General features: G+C 42.2%; 1 long non-coding RNA gene across 2 annotated transcripts; it reads left to right on the top strand.

Moving 5' to 3' along the window:
* Positions 1-407: 407 nt before the first annotated feature.
* LOC129784750 (uncharacterized) lies at positions 408-27,946 on the top strand. Of its 2 annotated transcripts, none has more exons than XR_008747816.1 (3): positions 408-528; positions 17,732-17,828; positions 26,004-27,946. It is a non-coding gene; the product is annotated as an uncharacterized LOC129784750 (long non-coding RNA). The 2 variants fall into 2 exon arrangements; XR_008747817.1 differs by lacking the exon at positions 408-528 and adding an exon at positions 4,499-4,636.
* Positions 27,947-27,973: the final 27 nt, after the last annotated feature.

Raw genomic sequence — 27,973 nt, forward strand, 5'->3', positions numbered from 1 at the left:
TGCTTGAACGGGGTGGGGGTGGACTAGTTGACCTCCAAAGACCCCTTCCAACCTCAGCTATTCTGTGATTCCTTAACTCAGATCCAGCATGTTAGAGAAAGACAGCAAAGGTTTATCTGGTCCTTGGAGTATTTTCTCTTTCTGCTCTTCTATGTGGGCACCTGAGACCTTGCCAAGGGAGACCCTAGCCACATAAGGAATGACTACAGAGCTCTGGAGGTGGGAGTGAAGGGCATAGGAACCTAGCTGGTGTTTTCCCCAATCCTGCTGATGAAGGGGAAAGATAAATGTAGGAGCAGATATTTTGCAAGTCAATAGCTGGTAGTAAAGCTAATGTTGCAGGCAGGGTTTCAGCTTTTGTGAATACAGGAGTCCCCTCTGAGGAACAAGGACACCTCAGGAGACATGGGATTCACCTGACAAAACAGGACAAGAACATCTTTGCCAACAGGCTTTCTAGCCTAGCAGGGAAAACTTTAAGTCAGATTCACTGGAGAGATGAAGTACAAAGGAAAAGCAAGGGTGCAGGTAAGTGCCTATAAGGGAGTGCTCAAGGGACTGTATGAGAGAGGAGAATCTCTTTCAAGAGAAATCAGTATGACTGTGGGAGAACTACAGTGTCTATGCAGAAATGCACACAGTGTGGAGCAAAGGTTTTGTTTGCATACAGAAAAAATGCCATACTGTACATAACTCCTCCATACTCAAAATGGCCTTATTTTTCCATGGACTTAGTATTCTCTGTGGGTCTTTGCTGAGGGAAGAGTATTTGTTTGAACACCTTTTTTGCAGATATGAATAGCAACTATTGCAGTTATGAGATGAAAGTGTAGAGAAACACTGGGGGAGGGCAGGCAAGAAGCATACTTGCTATTTGCATCAAGTTGTGTGTTCTGTGCAAGTTATCCTGCTGAAAACATCTTTGAACTGAATCACTAGGTACACATACATTCTGCCTCCATACAATACCTCCCTTGGAGCAACTGGGAAACTAAATTCCTTATAAAAAGCTTCATGCTTCTGCTTTGGGAAGACATACTGCTCATACAGGAATACGTAACTTTGGGCTAGATGACTCATGCCTGTAAAAATTCGTAGTTGAAATGCAGATGAAGAGAAATTTAAATGAGAGTAGCATTACTTGCTCTGATAAGCTTCATGTTAAGCGTGGTGATACAACTCAATCCCTCCTAGGTTTCTGGCTTTGCCAGTGTTTAAGCAATTACCTTATATGAATATGTGATATACCAAAAAGTAATATGAACAAGGTTAGCTTAAAAAGAATAGTAGTATTTCCCTTCATTCCTAGCTACCAGTCTCAGTTTGCAGGCAGGAATTTCCAAATTGCAATTGTTCTGGCATCACCACTGGCAGCGATGACTACAGCAACTTCTAGCTGGCTACACACATATATGGAAAAGTGTTAGGAAAATTATTCAGACAGCATCTGTGTCCTACTTTGAAGTAGCTTGCATACGGCTCTGCACACATCTGTTTAGGAACCTCATCTAAAGGCATTTCCATCTTTTTTTGTTCATTAGAGAAAGAAAAAGCTCTTCCCAGATGCTTTCTTCTCACAGTGTTCTTGTAGCTTCCTCTGTTTCCCTTAATATTAATTTGTCAACAGCACCATACTGAGTCATGAATATACAATTTTTCTGAAATAAAATATGAAAGGCAATTACTAGTGCATTTGATTTTCTTGAAGAAAACCTGTAGCATGGTGGGGTTTTTTTTCCTTCAACTGACATGTTCTGAACTGTTAAAAATAATGGAGCTCTTTGAACTGTGTTTGAGGTCAAATAAATATAGGAGTAAAAAAGAAACAACAAAATCTTTGCCTGCAACATTTTGGTGATGTCAAATCAACAGATGCCAATGCCTGTATAGACAATTTTTTTCCTCAGGATTTGAGAATTTCTGCGAAGAGAAAGATCATAGCAGGTTAAAGACTTAAGGGAACGTTTCACTTCAGTATTCACTACTCCTGTGCCCACTTTTGGAGCTTTGGAAAAAAGCAGGTGCGTTCATAACTATCCCGGTTTACGAATGCACTTCTCTAGAAAACCAAAACCATCAGAAATCCAATGGGCAATTCTACAGTCAGACATTTCTTTAAATGTAGGTGGCTACAATCTCTGCCTTGGCAGCTGCTCTGCTTGCCTTGCAATCTCTCCAATTTGCAGGACAGAGCTCCAAGACCAACCACATGTACAAATAGAACTGAAGCCTAATGACTTTGGGAGGAGAAATACATGCATTGCTAAATCCACTATCACCTCTTCCATCAGCAGTCATCCTGAAGCACTGACTTTAATACTAATGTTACAGTCCAGAAACATCAATTGCCTCTTAACATTTAGCTTGACTGTGGCACTGATATGGCCATCTTTCAGTCTATTTGATTGCTGAAAAATTTAAGTGGAATTAAGCTACTAGTTGCAATTAGTCACAGATTGAGATAGTATGACTACAGTTTCCTAATTTTCTTCTCAGTTAAAAACCTCCAGTCTATCTCATGACAATTCCTGCAATGGGTTCTGTATTATGAAGAATGAAAAACCTGCAGCTAAGGGGAAAAAAATAAATGAATGCAAAATAAATTGCATTTAACATCAAAGCAAATTCAAGGGCTATGGCACAACGTGTATTATTCATTTTCATATTTAATTCATTAAACTTCATCTTTTTTTAATTTAAATAAACCTTACACTATCTATTTTGCCTACTGGCCCAGAGCATTGCAGGTATTCCAGATGAGTCAGAAAACTTACACGCACTTTGCTGCTCCATACACAGGCCCTTGAAAAGTCACACACAATTGCATACACACAAAGGCATGAAATATGCATATCTTCATGCATTTTAGAGAAAGCAACGAAAAAGTACTGTCCCTTTATTACTCCTAATACTGTTTTTCTCATTTTATTTCTCCTTCCTTTCCCAGACTTTCCCACTACCATCTGCTCAATCTCCTCTGTTTTTCCACCACAATCCTTCTCTTCCTTACATTGTTCTATACTTAATGTAGATTACAAATTTTCCATGGTCTAGAAAGCAATATCCTCCCCAGAAAAATAACCACTCAACCCCACACCCCCTTAACGATTCTTCCTCCTTGATTTTTTTTCCCCTCCTCTTTCATAAATGCTTTCCTGAATTTTCCCCTTGCATCTTCCTCACCATAATTGCCCTTGATTCTTTTTCAGAAGTAAAGCTTAAATCTCTAAGCCTCTACCAGTGCAGTTTAAAAAAAAAAAAAAAGCTGCTATCATTACCTTATTATATAAGGTGTCTGTGCTAAAAATAGCATTACTTGATTAAAGAAAAGATAACAGAGATGCTCATCCATAGGATTAGTGTCTCAAGAGCAGGCAGGATCAACATAAGGTAGACAATAATCCACCCCTGAGTTTCGGTATTACTGTTGCAGAAAGTGTGATGAAGTGAGAATATATTATGTCTGTTGTGACAGTACAATCGAAAAGGAGAAAGATCTGTGGAGGGAATCGTCATCTTGGAGGGCAAGGTGCACATGCTGTACATTTTCTCCAGTACGTGACTGAAAGAGATAGGTTGTCTCAAGTTAAAATCTACAAGGCTCTTTAGGAAGATGGACACTCATGCAGTTTCAGTCACCCTGTCTTTAATGTACTACCTGTTCCGGGACAGGCAAATCCCCACTGACACAATGGAAAGCTAGGAAAATGCAGAAAGCATCCTTGGTGTCAGGTTCAAATTCATGATGTGGTTCAGCATTTCCTAGAGGATTTCTTACAGCTTTTTTCTGTGGTGTGTTGTCAGAAGTGCTTCCCCCACACAGAAGGCCGTACTGTCCTGGTCTTCCCACCTCTTCTGCAAAACCACAGCACAGCTTTCTCCTCCCTTTCAGAAGTAGTTTAACAATGTTTATTGTAGCAGCACTCCCTGGTTACAGCGAAAAATAGAAGTCAGGAACCCTTCCAGTTTTAAAATGAGTAAGTGACATGTGAGCAGATGGCTGTCTACCGAACTGCACCCCAAGGAGCTCACAGAGTAGAAATGAACCACTGTCTACTTTGGGGAGTTATCTGGCTCTGGTAGCAGTCATCACACAAAAGAGGCAAGTCAGCCCACAAGGTTGACTATAATTTACCTTCTCCACGGAAGACCTGTCTTAGTGGGGGATCAGGATGACTTTGGACCCCCAGGTATAGAATATCCCTTCATTTCCCACCACCCCAAAATTGCTGTAGCTCTGCAGCTATTAGCAAAGGGATCACTATGTATGTAAGTCAGCCTTTCCAAGATAGGCCTAGAAGAAAGGACTGTGAATTGACAGGTTCAGCTTCATACAGTTCCCACTACACTGCATGCCAAACAGAACAGCTTTTCCCATTGCTGGTGTTGGAGATGGTCAGTCAAGTCATATGTGTTCCTGGACCAAGGCTGCAGACCCTTTGGCTGTGCAGCAGGCATACCTTGCATCTCTCTTTTTTTTTTGGTTCACTGCAGCTCCATAGAAGACTAAACTGTTGGCCGAAGGTGACTCAGGGGAGGAAGAGAGAGGAAAAAGTCATGAAAACCCCTTGAAAGAACAGGTTTGGAATCAGGGATTGAGAAGACAAGCATTTTCATCTCTGAGTAAGCCATGCAGGTAGTCACAAGGGGTTTTATGAGAAACTTCAGACACAGAATGCCTCCTCCTTTCTTCCTCGATGGCATTGGTTCAGTGGAGCAGGCTCATGCAGTGCCCAAAATAGGGAAGCACTGAGTTGAAAAGTGTGTTCTCATATGGAAAAGAGGAAAAGCTGTTTTTCCATCACAGAAAATACCACATTAAATAAAGCCTTTCAGCTAGCTTTCGGATTTAGTCATCCTTGGAAACAGCCATAAGCACAGTTTGGCTAATACCATCCAAATAAGCACGGTGATCAGTGACTTTTGCCAAGTGTTTTCAAAAGGTGCCATTACCACAGTTTCTGACCCTTTAACAATGACATCCAGATCTTGCAACAAGACACGGACACTTTTTATTGTAGCATCCATTGCAACCCCTATGAAAAAAAAAAACCTCAAAACCAACAACCAATCAAACAAACAAAAAAAAGCTGTCAAACAAACCAGTGGTCACAAGCATCACAAGAAAGGGCTGGGGGCTAGAAATAAGAAGACTTCCATAAGTGAGTCAGGAGCAGCAATATGTGTTGCAACCTTTTTGATTTCTGCTGACTTTGATAAAAAGGGCGGTGGGGTGGGGGGGTTGCTATCAAGGCTTTGGAAAAGTTCTAGACAGGTGGTCTCAGGAGGACAGACAAGCTCTGCTTTTGTTAGAGGTATGGGAGTACAAGAGCCCTCCTCTTCAGACAGGTCTCTCTTAGCAGGGCCTTCTCTTTAGTAATGATAAGAGGAAAACTGTCATTCCATCTATTTCCCCCCCCCCCCCCATGTTTATAACTTGCGGCAACAAGACCATGAGCTGCAATTGAAATTTTGCTCTTGGGAGATTAAGAACTGTCCTACAGTGCTTCTGAGGCCAGTTTATGCCTAACCTCCTAGCCTTCCTGCAGTCAAGAACCTTCCAGGATCTGCTGCAAGCAAGTGTATTTTCAAAAGCTGGTGTGGAACTAGCTCTCTATGACCTCTCTGGACCTACCAAAGATGGTGACAGCTGTCAACATGTTACCAGAATTATTGGGTAGGGACACACCACGCCTGAAGGCATATCTTAATTCAAGCCTTCAAACCTAACCTTGAGAAGAAACCAGTTTTAAAAATGACCCAAAGAGTCATACAGCTGCAATTCCTACCGTTCATGTTTTTGCTTGTTCCCTCCTTCACCACACCACAAATCACTCTGAACTGAGTATGGTGTATTTATTTACAATGCCTTCTTCAGTTTTTGATTAGCCATGAGCTGTATGGAGCTCTGGAGCTGAATCTCACCGAGAGACTTGAACACATGCCATTTGTTTACATCTCCATCTTACTAGAAGACAATTGCTGCAAAGGTCTCATCTCAGCTATTTCAGGATTCAAGTTATCTAGACCATGAGGCATCTCATCTTTCGCTCCACCATGAACCACTTACCTTGCCTTGTAGTACACTAAAAAATGCTGGAAATCACATTTGTTTTCTTATTTCTCTATTCATGTGGAAGAAGAGGACCACCAGCTTGAAATTCATATTGCCTCTTCAAAGGACAAAGGAAGCAAAGAAGCAAGACATATTCTAGAATTCACCTTCAGTTAAAATCTAAGAGGGTTTCCCCTGCTCTACCAGAGAATTACCATTGCTCAGACCCTCACTAGCCATAAAGAAAATTCATCCTTATGACTGTCTACACCAGTGTGCTTTACAGCTACCCGTTAACTTCCAAAAGTTGTCTCAACTTAAAAAAACCCACCAAACTACAAACAAAAACAAAACCCTCAAACCCCTAACAAACAAGAAAATCCCTAACAGCTTGCTTTCTGCTATCCACAACCTAACCCAGCCCACAATCCCTCACACAGCACATCATCTGCCTACCCATAATTATGGTTGAGGGCCAGCAGCTGCTTTTAAAGTGTTTCTTCATATTACTGATTAGGCCTTCAAACTCCACCTGGTTTGGGTTTCAAACACCTAGCTAGGCTTGCAGAAGACCTCAGTAGGGACTTAACTCTGTCTGCTGGAGCTGTGCCTGGTCTTCTCTTTCTCTTGAAATAGCCATACCTCACTGTGATGGAGTTTTGGTGGTGTGGTTTTTTTTTGCTATGGCTTTATCTTTAGTATGCTCACAAGTGTCTCTTAATGAGGTGGAAACCAGAACAGCAAATCATTTTTAAAAAGTATCTTTTTAAAAGCTATATGTTTGTGGTGCAGGCTACATCTATCAGACTATCTGATGAATTTAGTGAAATCAGTGTAAATAAAGTTTAGCCCAGGGCACTAGACTGGAAATCCAGAACATTTTTCTCAGTTTTGGCCTGATAAATGAAGTTGTACACATTGCTGTCAACTCTGTGTCTCAGTTTCCCATATATAAAATAGTAATGAGCTATTAAACTTACTTACGAAGTGCTGTGAAAGCACGAGAGAATAAACCTACCACGTAAAAAGCTTGGTATTATTGAAGCAACAGGAATTTTTAAAATTGAGTGGCCTGTATTTAAGGACTTGTGAAGAATTAAAAGATGCTGAAATTCCTTCCATTTGTGTGGATCTCATTTGCTAAAAGATGAAAAAAAGAAACAAAGGAGTAATCAGGCATGTTGAGTAGGTTGGGCTCTGAAAGTGGTGAGGGCCAGGTGTCTGCATTCCTTTTCCCATTGCATGAGGCTTATAAGCAAACTTTGACATGTATCAGTTTTTCTAAGAAGAGAAAAATACAGTGAATTTCTTACAGCTGACATGATCTCTCATCAACCATGTGCTCTACTGCATTCCAAACCCTGATTCCCACAGTATTTATACACCTAAAAATAAACACTGCTGCCTAATGGTGCTCTCAAAAGGGCAGATGAAGGGCTAACAGCCCACTGAAGTCACCAGTCTCTTTAGATGCTGTACAAAAAACTAGTAAGTGCCTACATTCACCTGCAGGCACTAAACCAGATTAGAAAATGAGGCATTGAGTCAGGAGTCTAAATCCCATCAAATCATCAAGAGTATAGGGGCTATATTCAGCCTGCCTAAAGTAATGGTCAAAGATGTTTTGAGAGGAGGAAAAGATGCTGAGTTCCCTGGTTATAGTGTAGCTTAGAACTTTACTCATCCTGAAGCTGTCACTGATATCTTCTAGAATGCACAAAGCGAGTATAGAAATGGTAGATCATGACAAGGTGAGTGCACCTTCACATCTGCCAAAAATGGAGTTGAGGCTGCAACAGAAACAAGTGTATTAGGAACGAGGCAGTAGTTTCTAATATGAAAACATCTTCATGGCATAGCATGAGGATTTCAGTCATAGGATCCTGCATGTTAGTGAAACATATCTAATTACCACAAAAAATCACACAAATATGCTGATACGGGCGTTCCCGTTTTTGGAAAGCATCTCATTCCCTATAACGTATGGTCTGTGGTAGAAATAGTGAACTCAGTAGAACGGTAAAAAACTATGGATCATTGGGATAGATTTAGATGCAATAACTTAATGGTTTTGTTCATAAAACTTCTGTATCTTTCATAACAATCAATACTGAAATCAAAAGGTCGAAGGATATTCCCAGCTTTGTGGCCCAGAGAAGTTGTGGATGCCTCCTCTGTAGAAGTATTCAAGGACAGGCTGGGTGAGGCTTTAAGCAAGCTGATTTAGTGGAAGGTGTCCCTGCCCATGGCAGGGGGGCTGAACTAGATGATCCTTAACCTCCCTTCCAACCCAAACGATTCTACGATATTACAATTCTACGAGAAGCCTGCTCTGGGGCCTTAGCTTGAAGCAGGAGTGAAGCAGGGGATAGTCCCAGACGTCTTACTGTAAGGTACTCATGTCATGGCCATGGTGGCTGCTGTCTATTCAGCACACCCAGCTGTGGCCTCACAGCTCTGAACAGCTTGGAACTGTCCCACTGATCACCATCACAGTCAGGAGCAGCAGGCTGGGCTTGCAGCAAACAAACCAGCTGCGCCTGACATGCAATCATAGCTCTGAACACCTCTGAACATGGAGCATGGGCTTTGTATACCTGTGCATATTTCTTGGGGAAGAAGGGTCAGCCAAATAGGAAGAACCAGTTTTGTGGGAAAGTATCCAGTTCCAGCTCTGCATGGAAATGTTCCTGTGGATCTTTACTGAATCTCTGTTGTCATTTAAATGCTTTTGAAAGCATAATGCAGGATGCATTTGGGCTGGGTGGCTTTTCCTCAGCTGCCTTTTCACAGGCAGGCTTGTCCTTTCCACTCCTCCTCCCCCCTCCCACCTGCTTTCAATTCCCTTCAGCAGTCCTGCTGATTGCTTTGTGGAATTTAGAAACTTGCTAGACAGAAAAAGCTGTTTTCTCTAAATTCCAGTGCTGTATGCAGCTGAAATCAGTGTCCATTCAGAACATGTTTATGAAGAATTTTGGTTTGATTTGCAGCTTGTGTAAGCATGCATCAGCCTTGCAAAATAGAAAAGATTGCTTATTGTTCTACATGCGTATAGCAAGACTGCAAGACAACTTCATCCTGTGCATGTACAAAAAAATTTATGGGCTCAATTAATTTTCTTTCATTCTGTATTATAATCTAGTATTTGTGTTATGCTAATTTTGAAAATAGAGTAAGCATTTTCCAGACCCCTTCCAGAAGATTTAATCTCTATTCCAGTCTATTTGTGTTGTTTGTTTATTTTTGACAGTTTTCTCTGGCGGGACAATGAAAATATGCTTGGCAGTTTCAAGTTTAATTTATAAATCATTATAGAACTTTCCTATGCAATCTAACAGGAAATGGTAATTTTCCTGTATGTCTGGGGATCACCCTGTAGAAGATGCTAATGCACAGTTGCTCTGCTGTGATATTTAGTCTGCCAGATGACTGAAGCAACTTGCATAAATAAAGATCTATATCTTTGATGTAGCTACTGAATCAATGCAAAGGGAGCTTTATGCCAATTTTGCAGTTTCCTGATTCTTGGGATATTCAGTTGCTGGGAAAATTCCCATTGGAAAGTTAAAATGCAAATGATCAAGCTAATCATGGCAGCCTCTCATCCTCTCTTTCTGTGGAGTAAAAAAATTAAAATTGCAAGTGACGTGTGTTATCAGCTGGTTCTTCACTGAAAGGACAAGTAAGCAGTGGGATTCTTTGTGGGAGTTAATAATGGATGCTTATAGTTTACACAGTCTGAGAAAGCAACAAGATCCTGAAAACTGGAAGCATATTCTGAGGAAACATCTTTATTACTTAGGTATTACAATCCTCCGTCTTGGGACCTGCTATTGACTGCTTTCAGTGGCAATACAGCCTTTCATATGACTTGGCATGGCTCTTATGAAGAAGGAAAGCTTCCTAGAAGAAATTCTGCAAATCTTGTGGAAGAAGCTGCAAGCTTTTGTGAGTTCAATGCATCAGAGCCCAGTGGGAAGGAATATGGCATCTTGTTAATTAATGGGCTGAATTGTCAGGCAACTTTAAGCTCTCAATGGGCTACTCGACTCCATTAATCAGCCCAACCCTGCATGAGTCTCCTCTAATACTGCTGGTAGTGCCACACGGTATTAATAATCAAAATTCCAATTAAATGACACTTTGCAAGTCTGTCTTTCCCATGTGCAAATGAAACCTGAAGCCACAGTGGTTTTTGTCTCTCTTTTATAGGGTTTTGTAGTTATTGTTCTGTAACACCTGTTTTGGAGTGGAGTTTATTTGCTCAAGATCTCATTATAATCCTCAACATACAGCAAACACACTCGTCCTATTGTTTTATTTTCATTTATTTTTATAATGAATAGAACAATTAAAGACACCATTTTGATAAGCACCTAGGCCTCTCTGAACATGCATGGATATAACCTCCAGGTGTTGCCAGAATCCTTTTTTTAAGTACAGAATCTTTTTTTTAAGTACAGGCCCACCATTTCTATGCTTTGTGATTCACTTGAAACCCATAACTCAACATGACGCTCACTTAAAAACAGCATAGTCAGCCTGGTTCGCAAATTGTGTGATCCACTTTCAGGAGCCAGGGAAAAGAAGGAGGAAGAGAGGAGAGAAGGGCTAGGTTAATTTCCAAACTTCGTGTAGATTTGATGAGAAGTCATCAGCTGAAACCTGGCCAGTGTCTGTGAGTTCAGAGTACACCTTAAATGTTTGGTTTACTTGCTGTAGGGGTGAGATTTTACAGGGAATATCTTAATCAAAGCCCTCTGCCTAACATATTATTCAGAAGTTAATTAGTAGCTGAAATCTGAGTCTCTCAAATAATCTTTGAATCCATAAGGACATCTATTAAGAGCCTTGAAGAGCCTTGTGTTGCTCTGTGTCACCTCAAAATCTTTCTAACGGGTCTCTTTGATTCAAAGAGCCACATCCTGGCATGGAGGAAGGCAAAACATTTACATCTTAGACTATTCCTCTCAGCATCTTTCCTCTAATATTCATAGGTTAAGTGCTGTATATTAAAGTTCTATCTTAATTATGAGTTCTGGCTCAGACTACTCAGTAACTAAAGTTTATGATGTTGGATTTAAGAAATATAGTAATTGTCTATTACTGAGATTAAAAATCATAGTCACTGATATTTTTTAAATGTCTTCATGCTCTTCCACTGGCTCTGATTTGTTATGTACATTCCTTTGCTGTGAGCTGCCTGAGACTGAGAATATGTTTTGATATTTGTATCCAAAGAGTTCTTTGCTGAGCAGTTTGTATGTACCACAGGGAAGGTGGGGTATATGTCCATGAAATCTCTGGAGAACTTATTATGGAGATCAGCTATATTTTGGAAACGTTGCTTCTTTTGTGGTCATGTAGCCACTTGCTCACTTAGCCAGAATCAGTCAGCAGAGATCTCCAAAGGCAGTCACCTAGGCAGAGAGCACTGTGCCGAGTCTTTGTCAAGTATCAACTACACCTGCCCTCTATTGTGGAAACCACAGAATTAGCAGAGATGTATCCATCTGGGTTCAGGACTGACTACTATGCAAGGGGAAATGCTTTTGTAGAACCGAAGTGTGGAGGAATGAAGCTGGGTTAATTATCATTGATAATATACAGCTGTGGGCTGGCTTCAGAGGCGGCGGGTTGGCTGATGTAGACAAGGTGCAGCTGTGGCTGGTTCTGTTAAGTGGTTGGGCAGCCAATAGAGAGAGAGCAGCCGAGGAAGAAGCATTGTATGGGAGTGTACCTTGGATGAGGAGAGACTAGGAGAAGGCAGCAGAGGGACTGGCATAAAGAGTATGTTGGTATGTGATGGTAAAAGACCTTGTTGTAGCTGGTTAGTTTGGAAAGTGCTGTGACACCAAGGAGAGGAAGCATGTGAGTAATGCAAGCAGCAGTAAATGACAACAAATTGTTGGGTCAGTTAACTGGATCTGTGCTGTAGCTGTGGAAGGCAAGTGATATAACTCCTGCTGATTTAGAAGAACAGTATAGGCCATTTTCTGTTTTCCTAAGGCATCAGGAAACAGAGATCCCTACACTAACCACAGGGATGCTGGAACTACATGATCCTAAAATTCCATATGTTTTGCTTCATAATGAGAGGCAAAACCTGAAACCATCCTTTGTCCACCACATTGAGCTCCGTGATGACCAGGTGCATGTACTATTCTTGGAGTCAATTCTTTTGGACACTGTTGGTCCAGCAGTAGCCCAAAGCTGTTCTCAAGTTCACCTACAACCCACGCTGTGTTTACAAGCTTGCCCTTGCACACGGCCTCTGATCAAGCTACAGAGATCCAGGTGCAGGGCAGATTCAGGAGTTTTTCTTCAAACCTATGGTGTCTCAGCAGTCTGAGACCACAGGACAAAATCTTATGTAATCCACTTTTAAGTTTCTGATACCTGTTGTTTGCGTTTCTCAAGCACAGTGTGGCTTTAAGATCAAACTCGCAGCAGAGCCAAAAAGTAGGTCAGTGCAGAGGTGGAGCAAGCAAAAAGTGCTAGACTGAATGTCACTAAGACCTAGTGATTGCAGGAGGAACGAAGAGACCCTTGAAGGACATCACACAAAAATCCCCATGGAGAAACACCTTTACACCCTGCAAGAGTCTGGTTTAACCTGAAGCCTGCTAACCACAGCTAGTCTCTCTGGTCATCTTTCCCCTAGAGCGGCTGGGAATAGCTTTTCAGGAAGCAAACATGGTCTGGAAAGATGGATACCTCCTTCTGTCCTGGCAAATCACTTAATAAACAAAAACTTAACCTGGTGCCTGCTTCTGCTTTCATGGTAGCAGTCTCCTCCTTGCTCTTAGCTTCTGCAAGTTGTTGCTGTTGCTACCACTATGCTGGCTTTTCCATCAGGAGGATCCCACAACTGCGGTGCAGACCCCACAGCTGGTAAGGCTGGATCATCCTGCCAAACTGGATCACTCTGCCAAAGCAAGGGCCTCAGCCAAACCCATTGGTATCATTGGAAAAGAAGGCTTGCTGGGTTGCATAAACTTTGGAGAAGATAAAAATTCTGTTGCTCTTGAGCTCTTCAAATAGCTTCACTCATTGCAAGGTGAAAAGGAACAAGTAAGATGATGGAGCCTAATACTTCCCTGAATTAATTTGTGTTTGAGTTAGAACACATCTTTAAGAAGACACCAATTTTGACAGATATAGGATCCTACCAGCCCACAACATGTAGGAATCAAAGGAGAATATTAGCTCTAAAAGGAAGGAGAGTGGAATGAAAATGTTCACATATAATGTTAACTGGATTTTTAAATGCAAAAAAAATTACATTAATTGCATTAATAACCCTTACTCCTTCAAAATCATTGAGGGGAATTGTGCTCTCTATGGCAAAAACAGAAGCTGGCTTGGCATTGGGCATTCTTCACACATTCACACATCTTCAACTAATGTAAAACAGCTTGGAATCTCTCAAGCCAAAAGAACTAAACTGATTTACACCATTGTAGGAATCTGAGTCCAGTCTTTTTCTTTGTTTTTAAGGAAAGCTTTGCACTTCATTGTAATTCTGCTGTTGAAAGAACAGGTGGAGGGTTACATTTGTGGAGCTATGATGAAGTGTGCTGTACGTTGTACCTGATAAGAATAATGTGTTTATTTATTAGGTGGGTACAAGAGAAGATTTATGTCCTTAATGATGCATTTCCCCTGCTTTTATGTATTTGGTGTTTCGCAAATGTCAACTTTCTAAGTAATGCAACTTTGCTTAATTACAGCCCATTTTCTTCAAAACCAGTAGGGATGTGAATTTTCAAGGGGATTTACCTTCATAGAAAACCTGAAGGGACAAAAATAAACTACTGCATAGCTAAAAGGACAAAGAAATGGTAGTAAAAAACAAATTGGAAGAATGCCTGATGTCAAGTCAGCTTCTGTTTTTGCCATAGAGAGACCAATTCCCCTCAATGGTTTTGAAGGAGTAAGGGTTATTAATGGAATTAATGTAATTTTTATATTTTTTTTTGCATTTAAAAATCCAGTTAACAATTCAAAGATGGTACAATTTAGTAACTTTGATTAAGTATGTGTTTTCTGTAGGATTCGTGGTATGCCAGATACATTCAAAACATGAATGGACAATGCAGAAGCACTAAACAAATTAGCTGGTTGGGAACACTTAGCAAGCCAACTACATTAGCACAGGCTTCACCATAGGTGACCTAGGAATACCCAGAGGCCAGAGTAACGTCTGGTGGCTGAAACACATGTTTTACTGCTCAGATACCTAAAGTAGTTACTTAAAAGTGAGCCTAATTGGCTCTGGCTCAGAGTTTTGAATCACAGAGAAAACAACCTCCATAATAAGAAGCAAACAGTCCGAGGATGCAAAGAAAAAAATATGCAAGAACACATAAGAGAAATCTGAGTTATGCTTAAGTAAACTTGATTCACTGTAAATGACTTTGCAGATGAAGCTCTTCAAGAAGGGTGCAAGAGCAGACAGGACCTGGGGGATAAGCTTGCTGCAGACAGGATATATCATTTGAAGAAATCTACCATGATGAATTCAAATAGTATTCATTTCAGACCAGTTGGTGGGTTGCTGGCAAGACAGAGAGGTCATGTGGGTTTCTTACAGAGGAGGAATTGCCTTCAGGTTGTACAACCTACTTGGGGCATGAATTTTGTCCATAAACCACAAGACAACATGTGCAAGTGTTGATTCTTTTGTTCTCTTTCCCTCTTTTAGCAGAAACAGAAGGTTTTTCTTGACATTACTCTTTGTCAAGAATAACAAAATCCTATTGAAAACACTGTATCATTTTGGACATGGAAATACAGCAACAAGGCTTGATAGAAAACAACAACTGGTACATGATTAAATTATTACCATATATCATGTTAAGGGATCTGAAACAGTACTGGCTAGTTCTTATCTGATGCATGTCAATACAGCTCTGTTTAAGCTGGTTTTTTACTGGCATGAAGGTCCTCCTTCTTCCTCCTGGCAGTGTCAAGTACAGTATTGGCAGTGTAGGCGGGTGGGGTGGGGTGGGGTGTCTACACAGGCTCTGGGGGTCTGTCCCTCCAGTAGAGGTGCCTTGGTACCCCTGGTCAATGGGGCTTGTAAGTTTTCTGCCATAGTTTCCATAAAACCTTCCTGGTTTAAGCTGTGATTGGGTTTCTGAAAGTTCCTTACCATGCTAAGTTTTTCCACGCTTTGTCTCTGACCAAAGATAAATCTTCATCTGATGTCTAAAACGTACTACAGAATTCTCAAATCTACAGTCCTCTTAATCAACATTAAAGATATATTTGGTTACTTTAATTAAAAACTGTTCTTATGTAGCACTCAGGCATTTAGCTAGAGCACTTTACTTCATCATGCTGGAGTGATTACTCAGAGTTGTCATCCAGGGTGTCTAGGATAGGTATTGTATTATTCATATTACAGCTAATCACCTTGCAAGTATAAAACCTCACATTTGCTAGCACTGTGATGCTAACACTCCACAAGAAGTTTCTACTAGACACTCCTTGTGACTACACAATTGTCAGGGGTCACAAGGGAAAACAAGGGAGTGAGGTTTTGTCTAGACTACTGTGTAGGCAGACACTGATATTTGCCCGTATGCTGAACTAGGGAGATGCATGTCAGCTCTGATTCACAAACTGAGGTGAGATTGCAGGCCTTTTGCAAAGACATGTTAGTTAGAGGGCAGCAGCCTGCTAAGCTGCTGTGGTTATCAGCAATTTAATCCTACATCACCTCTGAGTGACGAGGTCGGTCGCTCTGATCCCTCAAAGAGGAATGTCTGTCGTGGTCTCTGGAGTAGGCTGGGTTCAGCAGGTAAAACGTGCAGGTCTTACAGCTGGGCTGTGGGCTTGCTAAGCTTCTCACTGGGCACAAAAGAAGGTATGGACAACACCAGGGAGTTGATTATCACCTACCCAGGAACCCTCTCTGACCCCGAGGGAATCATTGAAATCCTGGGGAACCCCTGGTCTGACTTATGACTCTGGTTAGCAGCCAGGCACTGCTGCCTTAGAATGAAAAATCCATGTGAGGCACAGAGAGGAAATGTTAATGTAATATTACAACTAGAAATATCCAGTCTGTCAAATGAAATGCCCCGCTATTTGATCCCATTTACTGGAGTAAGGCTTGGGTTTTAAATTACATGTCAGATGTAATTTTGCACTGTGGACATGAAATGTGGGACTGTCCTTTAAGGGAAGAAAAGAGCATCCCAGCTCTCAGTGGCTGACTAATAGTAAGCTCATTTGCCTAATGGTTCCAAATCTGGCAGCTGGCCACGGCTGTGAATGAGGGTTTGGAAAGTGGCCATGGACGTTGACAGCAAAGTCCAGTGCTGACTCAAGTAAGTCCATCTCCCTTGGAAGGCATCCCTGCTTTGTGGTGGATTCTGCCTGGAGGACCCGGGAAGCAGAACGCCTCCGCACTGCCTCAGGATTGCGTGACGGCACGTGTGGTGAGCTCATTTCAGGCAGAGGCTGCAGTGTTTGTGCGGGAAAGGACTTCTGCACTTCTCACCAATATAGAGGGATGGGAATCGAGTGATCGCACCTTATTGTGGATTTTCTGAGTTACTTTACACAGGCCTGTGAGCACAACAGCATAAAACCACATTTCCTTTCCTTTCTTGTGGAACAACACTTCTGAATACATGTTCAGACTTACTTCAAGAGGTTGTCTTCCTCTTACAAGCCATTTGCCTACCTTATTTTATTATCCACTCTTATTATATCCTTTCTAAGTGTGCCTGTTGGGAAGTGAGGGCAGCATTAGAGCCTGCGTTTCTATTGTACTTTCTGTCTGTTTCTGCCAGAGTTTTCATGCTAGAAGAAATTTTAAGGGTGATTATCTACCTTACTGATGCAATGGGATGATTCAATCATTCTGTTCTTCAAATTGAAAGCCTTGAACACCTAGAATAAAAGGTAGTCCCCACAGGCAATTTTTAATTAAGTTTTTTCTCACTGGTTATTATCCCTACCACACTAATGTCTAGAGGTCTCAAGGCAGATCTGGGCTTTGTTGTGCAAGATGCTGTATCAATCCAGGGAAAAGGATCAATCCCAGCTGATTTTAGTTATCTGAAAGTGAAGTACCTGTGCTGAGCTGCTTGGAAGGGTTCTCTCTACAGTGTAAAAGACAACAGCAAACCAGCCCATTCTAGGATACATATTTCAGAAAGGTGGGGTGAGTGTTTTCCTGGGAGTACCTCTGTCCATTAACTATAGCAACCTAAACAAGAAGCTTGGTTTTGGTGCCTTGGTCTCAGCATGCTCAGGTGAGAATCAGCTCTGGTGTGTGGCCATTTTCATCTCAAGGGGGACAGCCCTCAGCCCAAATGAATTCCAATTTCTGCTGCACACAATGGGGCAAGAGAGCCATGAGAAAAACAGTACCGAATGGTCAAATGTTTTGCATGTTTCCAGGTAGAGAGGGAAGCAGAACTTGGATCTCTTGTCCCCTCAGCTCAGTGTTAAGTCACTAACTCAACTGGAGATTCAAACAGTATCTCCCTTGATCAGTGAAGATGAAAGCTGGTTTACCCAGGGTGAGGTGGGATCTCAAAGGCCACTTTGTTGCAAAGGCTTCTATGCAATTGTGTCTTATTTTCCCCATGAAGGACGCAGAACTTGAGGAAGCCTTGCAGAACTTTGCTAAGATCTCTGATTCTCTCCCCACAGGAAGCTCTTCACACCAAAATTACTTCTTGGCGCTTGCTCTCCATGTGATTGTCAAAATGAAGCCTCTGATTTTGTCACAGTCTGATATCTGCACCAGGTACTCCATCCTCAAGAGCCTGTCCTTGATGGCTTTTTAATCAGATGAATGGTCAATTACAAAGTAGGATTGAGTGAGTTAAGCACAATGGATCATTTTTTTTCATTTTTACTCTCTCTTTCTCTTTACAGATAGTCTGGGAATAGATGAGGATTTCCTCAAATGTATTTGTTATTTGAAATGATTAATGCATTTTGCTAACAAATAATTCTTAGCCTGTAGATTGTTCACCAGTAATTTGTTGAGGATATTTGGAATGCGTGCAATGTTGGTTAGATACATAATTCACTTCATATTGTTACTGTGCCCTGATTGTATAATTTATATAACAAAATACGGGGCAAATTATGAATTTTACCATTGCTTACACAATGAGAAATTTACTCTCAGTGAATATTTGCAGATTCAGTCTCAACATTCATTTTTCATGAGCATTCATTCTGGCAAAGCTGCTTTGCTAAAATATTTCTGGAAAGCAAATACCAAAAGGATCTTAAACACAGACAAAAGGGTAGTGGGAAACAAACAGGCATTCAATGGAAAGCACTTGCTGGATTCATACAGGACTGTTGCTGTGTTGTTTTGCCCAGCTCTTCATCTCATCACTGGTCTGAAGACAGAAAGTGGCCATCAGTGGAAATGGAAAATACTGAGGAAAAACTGAACCTCAGTGTAAGCCCATCACTGCCTCGGTCATTCAGGACTCCCAAGTCATGCACAGGATGGCTGCAACAGTGACTGTCCCCAGCTATCCTAACTGCCTTTTTGAAAGGTCTCCCCTCCACACTAACCTTGCTTTTCTATTAATTTACCAAACAGATAAATTCACACACACACCCTTTTTTTAAAAAAAATAATTTCTTCCCTTGTACCCTGAAGTACCAACAGCTGGGCCCAGGACACTTCAGGGACTCTGTGGCTGCCTTTGGGCTTCCCGAGGCTGTAGGTGGCACTTCCCTGCCTGCACAGATTCCATGCTCAGGATAGCTTCAAGCAAGAAAGGGAAAGGCACCATGCTCCCTGGCAAACCTCTAAGCACAATAGGACAGCCAGCAAACCAGACTCTTGCCACGCTACCTAGTGTAGTGCAGCACTGACAGCTTTGGAAGAATCCGTTGAGAAACTGGAGGTTCCTGGCTTGGGATTTGTTTTTTTTTTAATTCCCTCACAGTTGAGCTCTACCAAGTCACTCAAGCAAAGTATGGCAAAGCTTGAAAGCCCTGAAGACATTATTTATTTATTTTTACAAATACTGCAATAAGTCAGTGTAGTTGTTTTGAGGTTGTTTTTATAATCTTGGAGAATTTTTGCTGTTATTCCCACTCCTTTTAGCTGGAGAGTCCTTTGATTCTAAGCCTCAGAGTAGCCTAGGTAACATGGTAGCTAAAAATCATGGCATTCACTTGAAATGCTAAGTTGACCCAACTGCTGCTGGTCTCCTACTGATCCATGGAGAGGCAGAGTGGAAAGGCTGGGAGAGCTGTTGCATTGATCCACCGGTAAACTAGAGCCAACATTTTCAATCAAAGTTTGCCATTTGTCTACATGTGCCCATGTACGTTCATGGAAAGCATGGGCCTGATGCCAAACTACCAGAAAAGAAGCAGCTCATATCCTCCGTCTATAGTCACACTCCAGTGTCGCTATTCTAAGCACAAATTTACAAGCCATTTGCTAATGCCTGGGAAAACCAGTCCTGCCCTACTGATTCCTGTGGCTCCAGATTCCTTCAGAAGGAATTCCTTCTGGATTCTTTCCTTTTGCAAAGCTGGTGGTATGAATACACTCAATTTTTATTGTGATCAATGGAGCCTTATTTGACTGTCTTCCCAGAGTGCAGGCATTCTGGGCTAAATTGTCCCTTAAGTGAACAGTACTGAAGCTGGAGAGTTGCATCAACATTGCAGTTGGCCATATTGCCCCATCTGGACAACTGGAACACATATAATATGCCTTTATAGGCTCGCTACTGCATGTGAGGCTTTCTACTTACATTGCATGTGCCCTTGAATCAGTGATACTGTCTCTGTGTCAGAATGCATGGTGCAGCACACACCATCAGTATCAAAGTGGTTGGTGCAGAAACTGATTGTCACCTCCTTAGTGGAAGTATATGAATGTGTCTGCTCCAGACATTGAAGTGAAAGAGGACAAAATCTCTTTTGCCAGCTTGCAAGGAGAAGCGGCAACCTCCCTTTGCAGTGGCTGCTCTCTGTACACGCCCGGCTGCAGACTTTAATTAACTTCCCTGACTGAGCAGAGCCGTTGCTAATGAAGCGGCTAAATCTGAGAGCAGGGGACATGTTCCATCATTTAGTGCATTCGTGTGATTCCAGCATCCCATAATATCCTGTTTTTCTCATCAGTTAGTTCCTTTTCTATTTTTTATATTTATAACTCCAGTGCTCTCCTTTCCCACATGGGTGTCTGTGTTCTGGCTTCAATTACATTTCTGCAAAAATCTATCTGAGCTGGGTACAAAGCTCCAGTTCAAGATTTACCAATATCTAATCTCAGGACAATAGTGCCATGTGAAGTAGAAAACCTCAAACTGGATTTATGTGCTCACTTGGAATTAACACAAGGCTCTGAATGAGATTTCTCTGCTTCCTCAGGATGGATTCTGTCCATAACTACTCTGATGAAAATAGAATAAACTAGCTTTGTTGTTGCTGTTGTTCACCATTTGCTATTGTCAAGACACCACTATTTTCACCAGAGAGCAAAGGTGGTGCATCCAGCTGGAGGTTTAATATCTGATACTGCCTCTGGCCAGGTCTCCAAATAGATGTAAACCTCACCAACGTGGCATCCTGAAAATTTTTTTCATTGCTTTGTGGGTTTTTTTTAACTGCATCTTATCCTCAAGCCAGCTTGTCCTAGAAACTTCAGATGAAGTTTAGCTGAAAGGTTTTGGAATCAATTCTGAGAGAAAGAAAACCTCAGAGAGAACGTACTTAGAAACTAAAAAAACTTCAAAATTACACAGAGTCCAGAAGGTACTGAAAGAGTGAGCAAGGGCTGAAGGAAGCCTATAGTTTGACCTGGAAGGACATGGTTAAGGTATTGTCTTTCACTCAAAAGGAATAAATGTTCTCCCAAGCAAGCCCACCACCTCCACTTCTGCTTATTGCACTCTGACAGCCATTGCCTCTCTCTGGCAACTCTGAGAAGCTCCTCACTGTTACTGAAAATGTGGGAACATCCAATGCAATGTCCAGTCTTTGGGAGCCTAGGCAAAAAGGAGGACCCATCACTCACTCTACTTGGGTGTCAGAGACAAAAAGGAACAGCAGGGACCAAGTTAGGAGAACTGATTACATATCTCAGCACCCAGAAGCAAGCATCAGGCAGCCTCTTGGAAGCCTCATGACAGTGAAACCTCTTGCGAGAACTTTATGGGCCATGGTCTGGAGAGAAACTTCTGTAGACCCCTCACCCTGCCTTGTCACTGCTCTCCCTTTCAGCAGGGGAAGAAAGCAAGAGAACAAGAAAGCTGCTGCTGAGTTGAGGGTATAGAAAATATTTGGGCCAGCAAGGGAAGGGACTGAGAAAATCTGCAGATGGTTGTGGGGAACAAGCTGGACCCCAAGGCAAGGGAAAAAGGGAATCCTGAGTTGGAGGAGGTCCACAGGCAGCAGGAAGGAAGGCAGTAATAGACCTAGCTATTTGCTCAATTAATTATCATTTGTTTAATTTGTAATTTAGAAATGAAATGATTTTTTGTGATTCATTCAGAAGAAATTTCCTGAGGTGCCGAGTGCAGTTTGCTGAAATGAAAGATGACATCCTGTGGTTAGAAAGATGATTATTGCACTCTGGGCTGAGTGGGTTGTTTGGCAAGGTACAGCTTGTCAGCACATCTCTCTAGTCTCACACCCTCCCTACTCAGCCTTCAGTGTCACACATGCTGCTGGAGGGGGGCTGCCTGGGGTTGCTCCCTGGCAGTTTGGCAGGTTGTGTGAGACCAACACCTCCGTGTTTTCTCAATTTGTGTCCTCACTCTCTTTGATTTCTCAAGGTAAAGACACCGCATGAGAGGCCAGGGGAAACAGGAAAAGTGGGAAACATAAAAAATGTGAGAAAAGTGAGGAGAGGGCAAACAGAAGGTGAAGTAGCCAAGGCTGGGGCAGGGAGGATCTCCTCTGTGCCAGAGGCAAAGGAGGGGGCAAGCGCGTGTCCATCACAGTTGCCATGCAGAGATGAAGGCTTTTGTCTATATCAAGGAGTTGAGGACTTCTGCAAACTGGAATCGTCCTTCAGATAGAGGATCAACGAAAGAGTAGGACATGGAAGTCCAAAAACTTGATTTGAGGAAATTCTCTTATATGTTGTGATTTAGGGCTCAATGCCACTATTGTTGGTTTTTTTGTTGTTGTATTACTAAGAAAGGAGGAAGACCTAACTCAGGAGAATTTAATGATAGTTTATCAAGAATTGATGGAGACCCAAGAACAAAAAGAACCTGCACAACAGCTAAAAAAGCCAGATCCTGATACTGGTCTTGGTTTAAAGCTTTGTGATGCTAAAGAAATAAAAATACAAGTGCCAATAATGAAGTAAAAACAAACATGAAATGCAGTTTCATCTTATTAACCACTACCAAACCTGCAATTTTTTACTTTTAACTGTATATTAAATATTGATTCCAGCCTCCTTTAAAGTAGTACTCTGTTCAAAGACACTTAGGTATTTTACCAGTTTCTCATTAGAGGAACAACTTACTGAAAGCAAATATTGCCTCTAGAAGTTAAAATGTATAAGGCAAGCTTGTGGGTTTGTCCTGCACATTTTGATGTAGAGGGGGAAGTATTGCTACTAAGCTAGAAACAGGAGGTATTGGTAGCTGCTGTGTATTCACAAATCAGTGAGTTCCCTATCTTTCATGAAAGCATAGAGAATATAGAAATATCAGGCGGTATTAAAAAGGAGGTAGCTATTAAAAACAGCTGTAGGAATACAAAACCTAACAGATCCTACACCATCTGAGCTTCAGCTTTGTCTTACTTGTAGACCAGGAATGTTCTTGAGCTGGCTTGCACCGAGTCCTCTAGTGACACAGTGTACTGCAAGTGCATATAGGATCCTGAAGGATTTCAGAATAATTCCTGTTTAGAAAATAGCAATATTATGATTATTATAAAAGAGATAGGCTAATCAATAACTTTCAGAAATGGACTGACATCCTTAGGCACAATTCTAAGCGCCCATTTTCTACCTGGGATAAAGAATCATTTGGTAGCAACAGTCCTGCACTCTGTCTGTCAGAGCACTGTTTTCACCTGGACAGAGTAATTCTTTAGTCTCATTTTAAGCAAATTTAGCACAGTACCAGAAACTATACAGGGGAAAGGCAGAGACAAGCTGAACCCAATATTATTTACTATTAACACCATTACTCTTCAAGGCTGCAGTAAATTAGGAGATCAGGGTTTCATCTGGCTAGGCCCTGGACACAGATGAAAAGGCAGTATGTCTTCCCCCCACCCCTTACTGCTCCTTCTGGGAAATATACAGGATAATAACCAAAAGCCCTATCTCTAACCTCTGTGAAATCAGGATTTTTTGATCTTACAGAAGGCCAATAGTTCTTGGAAACCTGAAGCTCTGGATTTCCCCAGATGAAGTGAGGTAAAAGCGCCTGTGCATACATTACCCAAAGACTGGGCAAAATAGTGTAAGGTTTGTGAGGGGATGTGTGTCTGCCTGTGCCGGTGATTGCCTGGAAGACATGGGCACCACAGCTACTGCAACCCACGTGGAGCTACAGCTTCCAGTTTTACCAGTGCTGATACTTCCAATTCCCAAATATTTTCTAAATCACTCCCCTCACTAAAGGACACAAATTGCTCTTCAAGGTAACGGTGGATGACATAGGAAAGAAACTTCTCAGAGAGTTAACAAATGCTTCACGCGATGAAGGAGTGTCTCAGAAGAACGAAAGAAGAGCTGGACTGAGTCTGAGCAATGCTGAGCCTGGCTGAGCCTCCTTTTTCTGATGTGCCCAAGAGGGAACGCACAGGATAAAAGAAACAGAGCCAGCACACTGTGATGCCCACATATGTAAATGAATGTGTTAAGACTTCCTCAGGCACTAGGAGCACCCAGATCATTGTCTTAAATAGCCATTAGTGGACCTGCACTATGCAGAGGATGCACAGACTTATCCTTGTCCAAATTCCACCTCCTCTAAGGCAGTTTCCCCTCTCTGGTTGTACTTGCTGCCTCTGAAAACTTTTCTGAACACCTAAGATAAATGGGAGACAATAAAGCTCAGCTTTTATAGCACTTTTCATGCAAAATGGACTCTTAAGCACTTAAACAAGTTAAATCACACAGTTACAAAATTAAATAATGTAAATTTTATTTTTTTCAGCTTTAAAGTATTACTCTTTGTTTTATTGCTACTGTCCAATTTGAATAATGCTTTCCCTTCTCTTTTATTGCTATTATTTATATAACAGTGCTGATCAGAGTTCTCAGTAAAATTCATCTAGGTGTTGTGGAGACTGAGTAGTCCCATTATGCTCTTCAAGATCAGGTGCTGCAGAGATGAATTTTGCTTTTACTGAGGTCAGTGGCAAAATTTTACTCAGTTTCACAGATGTCTTTAGAGAGACCTTATCCAAGTATGGACACCTGATTGTCCTGTCATCCCTAGTCTGACTGCAGGTGTGATGCTTGTGGTTTTAAAGAGCCCAAGATGATTTTCTGGATGTTGTACCTGGAGTTACAGCAATTCTCAGCTTGTGCTAGAGGTACAGGCATGGCAGCTGGGACTATGGTGTGCACCATGCCAATGAGCAGAGTTTTGGTGAAAAACTGGCTGAAGAGACAGAGATGAGCTCTTTGAAGGTCTGGTCAGGATGATATGTGCAGAGGACTTTCTAGACTTGGGGTCTCAGTGACTGCAGAGCTCTGGCAAAAAGCTGTCAGGAGGGAAATAATGATTGAGATGCTTAACCTCTGGATATCTAAGTGGCCGGAAGTACAGAGAAATGTAGAGGTTTGCATGCTAGGGGACTGGAAGATTGCTGAAAACTCACTTCACATGCACTGACCTTTCTATTCTGAGCCAGCTTTCACCAGTACCTTAGAAACAGTAGCCAGCCCGAGGGTAACACAATCCCCAGGCTGAAAACCGCTGTCCTAAATACTTCTCAGGCTGTTCTGAAATGTCAGCTTCCCCAAGGATGCAGAAAACCCAGCCCTAGCACAACCTTTCTGGAGAGAGAGACCCAGACAGAAAAGAAATTTTTTGGATGTCTCCAGTGAAGTAATCTTTCTTGGCCAGTTGTCTGCATCTAAGGGACAATATACTGAGCACCAGACTCAGTTCCCTACAGTAAAAGCTCTTCTTTATTTATTTCATCTTATCACATGGTGGATGCCAAGTCTTATGCCCAGTGGCCTTTTACAAACCTTATCTACCTCTTCTTCCTCATGTCCTTCATCAAGATCTGGCCAGAAGTTTTACAGCAGATCATTTTTTTTTTTTCTTTGGTCATTCCAATGAAATCAAAGTGTGTCAGGAGACTGTACTGATTTTCTAATACAGTCTGCGTCAACTTCCTTGTCTCCTGGACACCCACCCATGAACCTCCTCAGAACCAAGCACCTGCTAGCTCTGGGAATTTCAAACAGAAAGTGCTCAGGCCAGGCAGAGATCTCCAGAGCTGACATCTTAAACCCCTGATGTTCAAGTGACTTGGGAAGCAGTGCTTGTTTTACTAAGAAAAATCATAATGCCGTAAAATTTCAGGAGTCCTGTTCCACAGTAGTCATGGGGCTTGACCTTAGTGGATTGCCTGTCCTGTTAATCTTCTTCACATGATGTTCACTTAATGTCTGATCATTCCTGTGACACAATTGCACTCATATTTTTGTTCTTCCACAACTTTCTCCCCTTTTCATTGGTGGGAAAATCCCCTTCTTCTCCATGATATTAAACACCCAGGCAGTGTTTCATCAAAGCCATCTCAGATCACTATTCTGTTCTTCTCCCTGAAAACCCTTCTCCAAAAGATCTGTGCCAGAATAACAGTTTCAAAAGGCTTATTTCCCCACATTGCTCCAGACAAACCTTTGAAACACACCAAGATGCTGTAGAAAAGCAGAGAGCATAATGAATGTATGTTTTCCTGTGAAAGCTCTGTCCCTTACTGTTTTCTGCAGATCCTCTGTTGCTGTCTATAGCATTTCCCTGGAGGCTGCTGTCTGAGTGACAAACAAGTGAAGGGACAAGATGCATCTGAAAAGAACAAAAGCTCCCAGAAAACCCTGGAGGGCCTTTCCACTGCTGCAGAGAAGTACCCTCCAGGAGTCAAAAGGAAACCTCTGAACACCCAAACAGAAGTGCCCTCTGAGGCTTTCAAACCAAGCAAGGCATCCATCCCTTAAATTTAAGGCTCCCTTTAACCCCATTTGATTTGGTGTTACAAGCCTGAGGGCTCTTTGTGCTCCAGCCATCAGAAGGCATGTGGCCTGGAGCAGTCTCCACTTCCCTAGTGAGGGAAACACAGGGGGTCCTTTTTCCCAGGACATCCCAAGCAGCTTTGTCCAAGGGAGCCTTTTCAACCGACTTTGATTGTTTCAGGTCCAAATTCAATGCGGCACTCAAACAGGGTACCAGAGATTTATGTGTGTGTTGGAAGTCCTACAGAGGTCAGGAGAACAACAACATTCAGTTCAGATGCCTAAGCAAGAATTCAGTATGATTGGTTTTGCAAAGAACCATACTTGTTGGCTTTGAGACCAAGCTGAGTTTCTGAGATTGAAGCCACACTCTGATATTAAAGTTCTGCATATTTGTTTTGTTTTGTTTTGTTTTTAAAAAATAAAATTTCAAACTCCAGCAAGAAAGAAATTCTGGAAAGGGTGTGCTGAACTGGCTTGCCTCGCTTGTGCAAATGGCCAGGACACTGTTCCTCCTAGTTGCTTTTTCTCAGGAGGTCATGTTTTCACCTTTTTCCCAGAAAATCTACAGCAATCTTGCAGCTTAGTGCATCTTGCTGTTGGGGCATAGGTTTCCTAATAACCACTTTTTTTTTTTTTCCTACCCTTCTGTATCTTCTGTTCTCATTGACCTGTTGTTAGTAATATTATTGCCACTCTGAAACACTGTAAAAAACCTCCTCTGACTACCTGAAGCTGAAGAAGGAGAGTGAGACAGAAATGGGTCCCAGGCTATGGTGCAGGTGCCTCTGCAGAAGAGTCTCAGGCTGCTCTGCTGCACATGGGGGGCTGCCTCAGTCCCTTGACCTTTTACGAACGAAGGCTCCCACAGCTTTTGACTCACAGAGGCCTGAGCAGTGTTGTACTGTTGTGTTGGGTCGTGTGAGGACAGTCCACACGATCATGCCACCACTGTGCAGAATGCTCTTCAGCAGGGATCCTTTGAAGCTGCTGCCCTGCAGGGTGTCACTGCCCCGCTGCAGCTCAGTGCCACAGCCACCCTCCCACCGAAGGATGCTGCAGACTGTACAATGGGGGGTCCTGGGGTGGCAAAGAGGCCAAAACAGTGTGAGAGAGACATCAGCTGTGCAGATCAGCACATGGCATATGTGGCTTGGCAGAGCTGCAGAGTCCAGGAACCACACTGTATTGCATCTGGTTGAGGACTCATAATGCTGTGCTTTGTACTAGTAGCTAGAAAGGTGGTGATAACACAACAGTGCTTTGGCTGCTGCTGAGCAGTGCTCACACAGCATCAAGGCTGGCTCTCTAACATTGCCTACCCCGTCACCGGTAGGTTGGGGTGGGCAAGATCTTAGGAGGGGACATAGCCAGGACAGCTGACCCAAACCGATCAAAGGGACATTCGACACCATGTGACTTCTGCTCAGGTATAAAAGCTAAGAAAGAAGAAGGAAGTGGGGGGCATGTGTTATTTACAATGTTTGTCTTCCAGGGCGCATGTACTGAAGCCCTGTTTCTCATCACCTACTGATGGGAAGCAGAGAATAACATCTTTTGTTTTTCTTTGTTTCTGCACACACTGCTTTTGCTATTTCTTCATTAAACTGCCTTTATCTTGATCCACAAGGCTCTTTTCACATTATTTTCTCCTCCACCCACCCACTCACCCTGGCCCCCTCCAGCTGAGAAGGGGAGTAGACATCTGGCATCCAGCCAAGGTCAACCCA

Source organism: Falco peregrinus, chromosome 6 (genome assembly GCF_023634155.1).
Source record: "Falco peregrinus isolate bFalPer1 chromosome 6, bFalPer1.pri, whole genome shotgun sequence".
Taxonomy (NCBI): domain Eukaryota; kingdom Metazoa; phylum Chordata; class Aves; order Falconiformes; family Falconidae; genus Falco; species Falco peregrinus.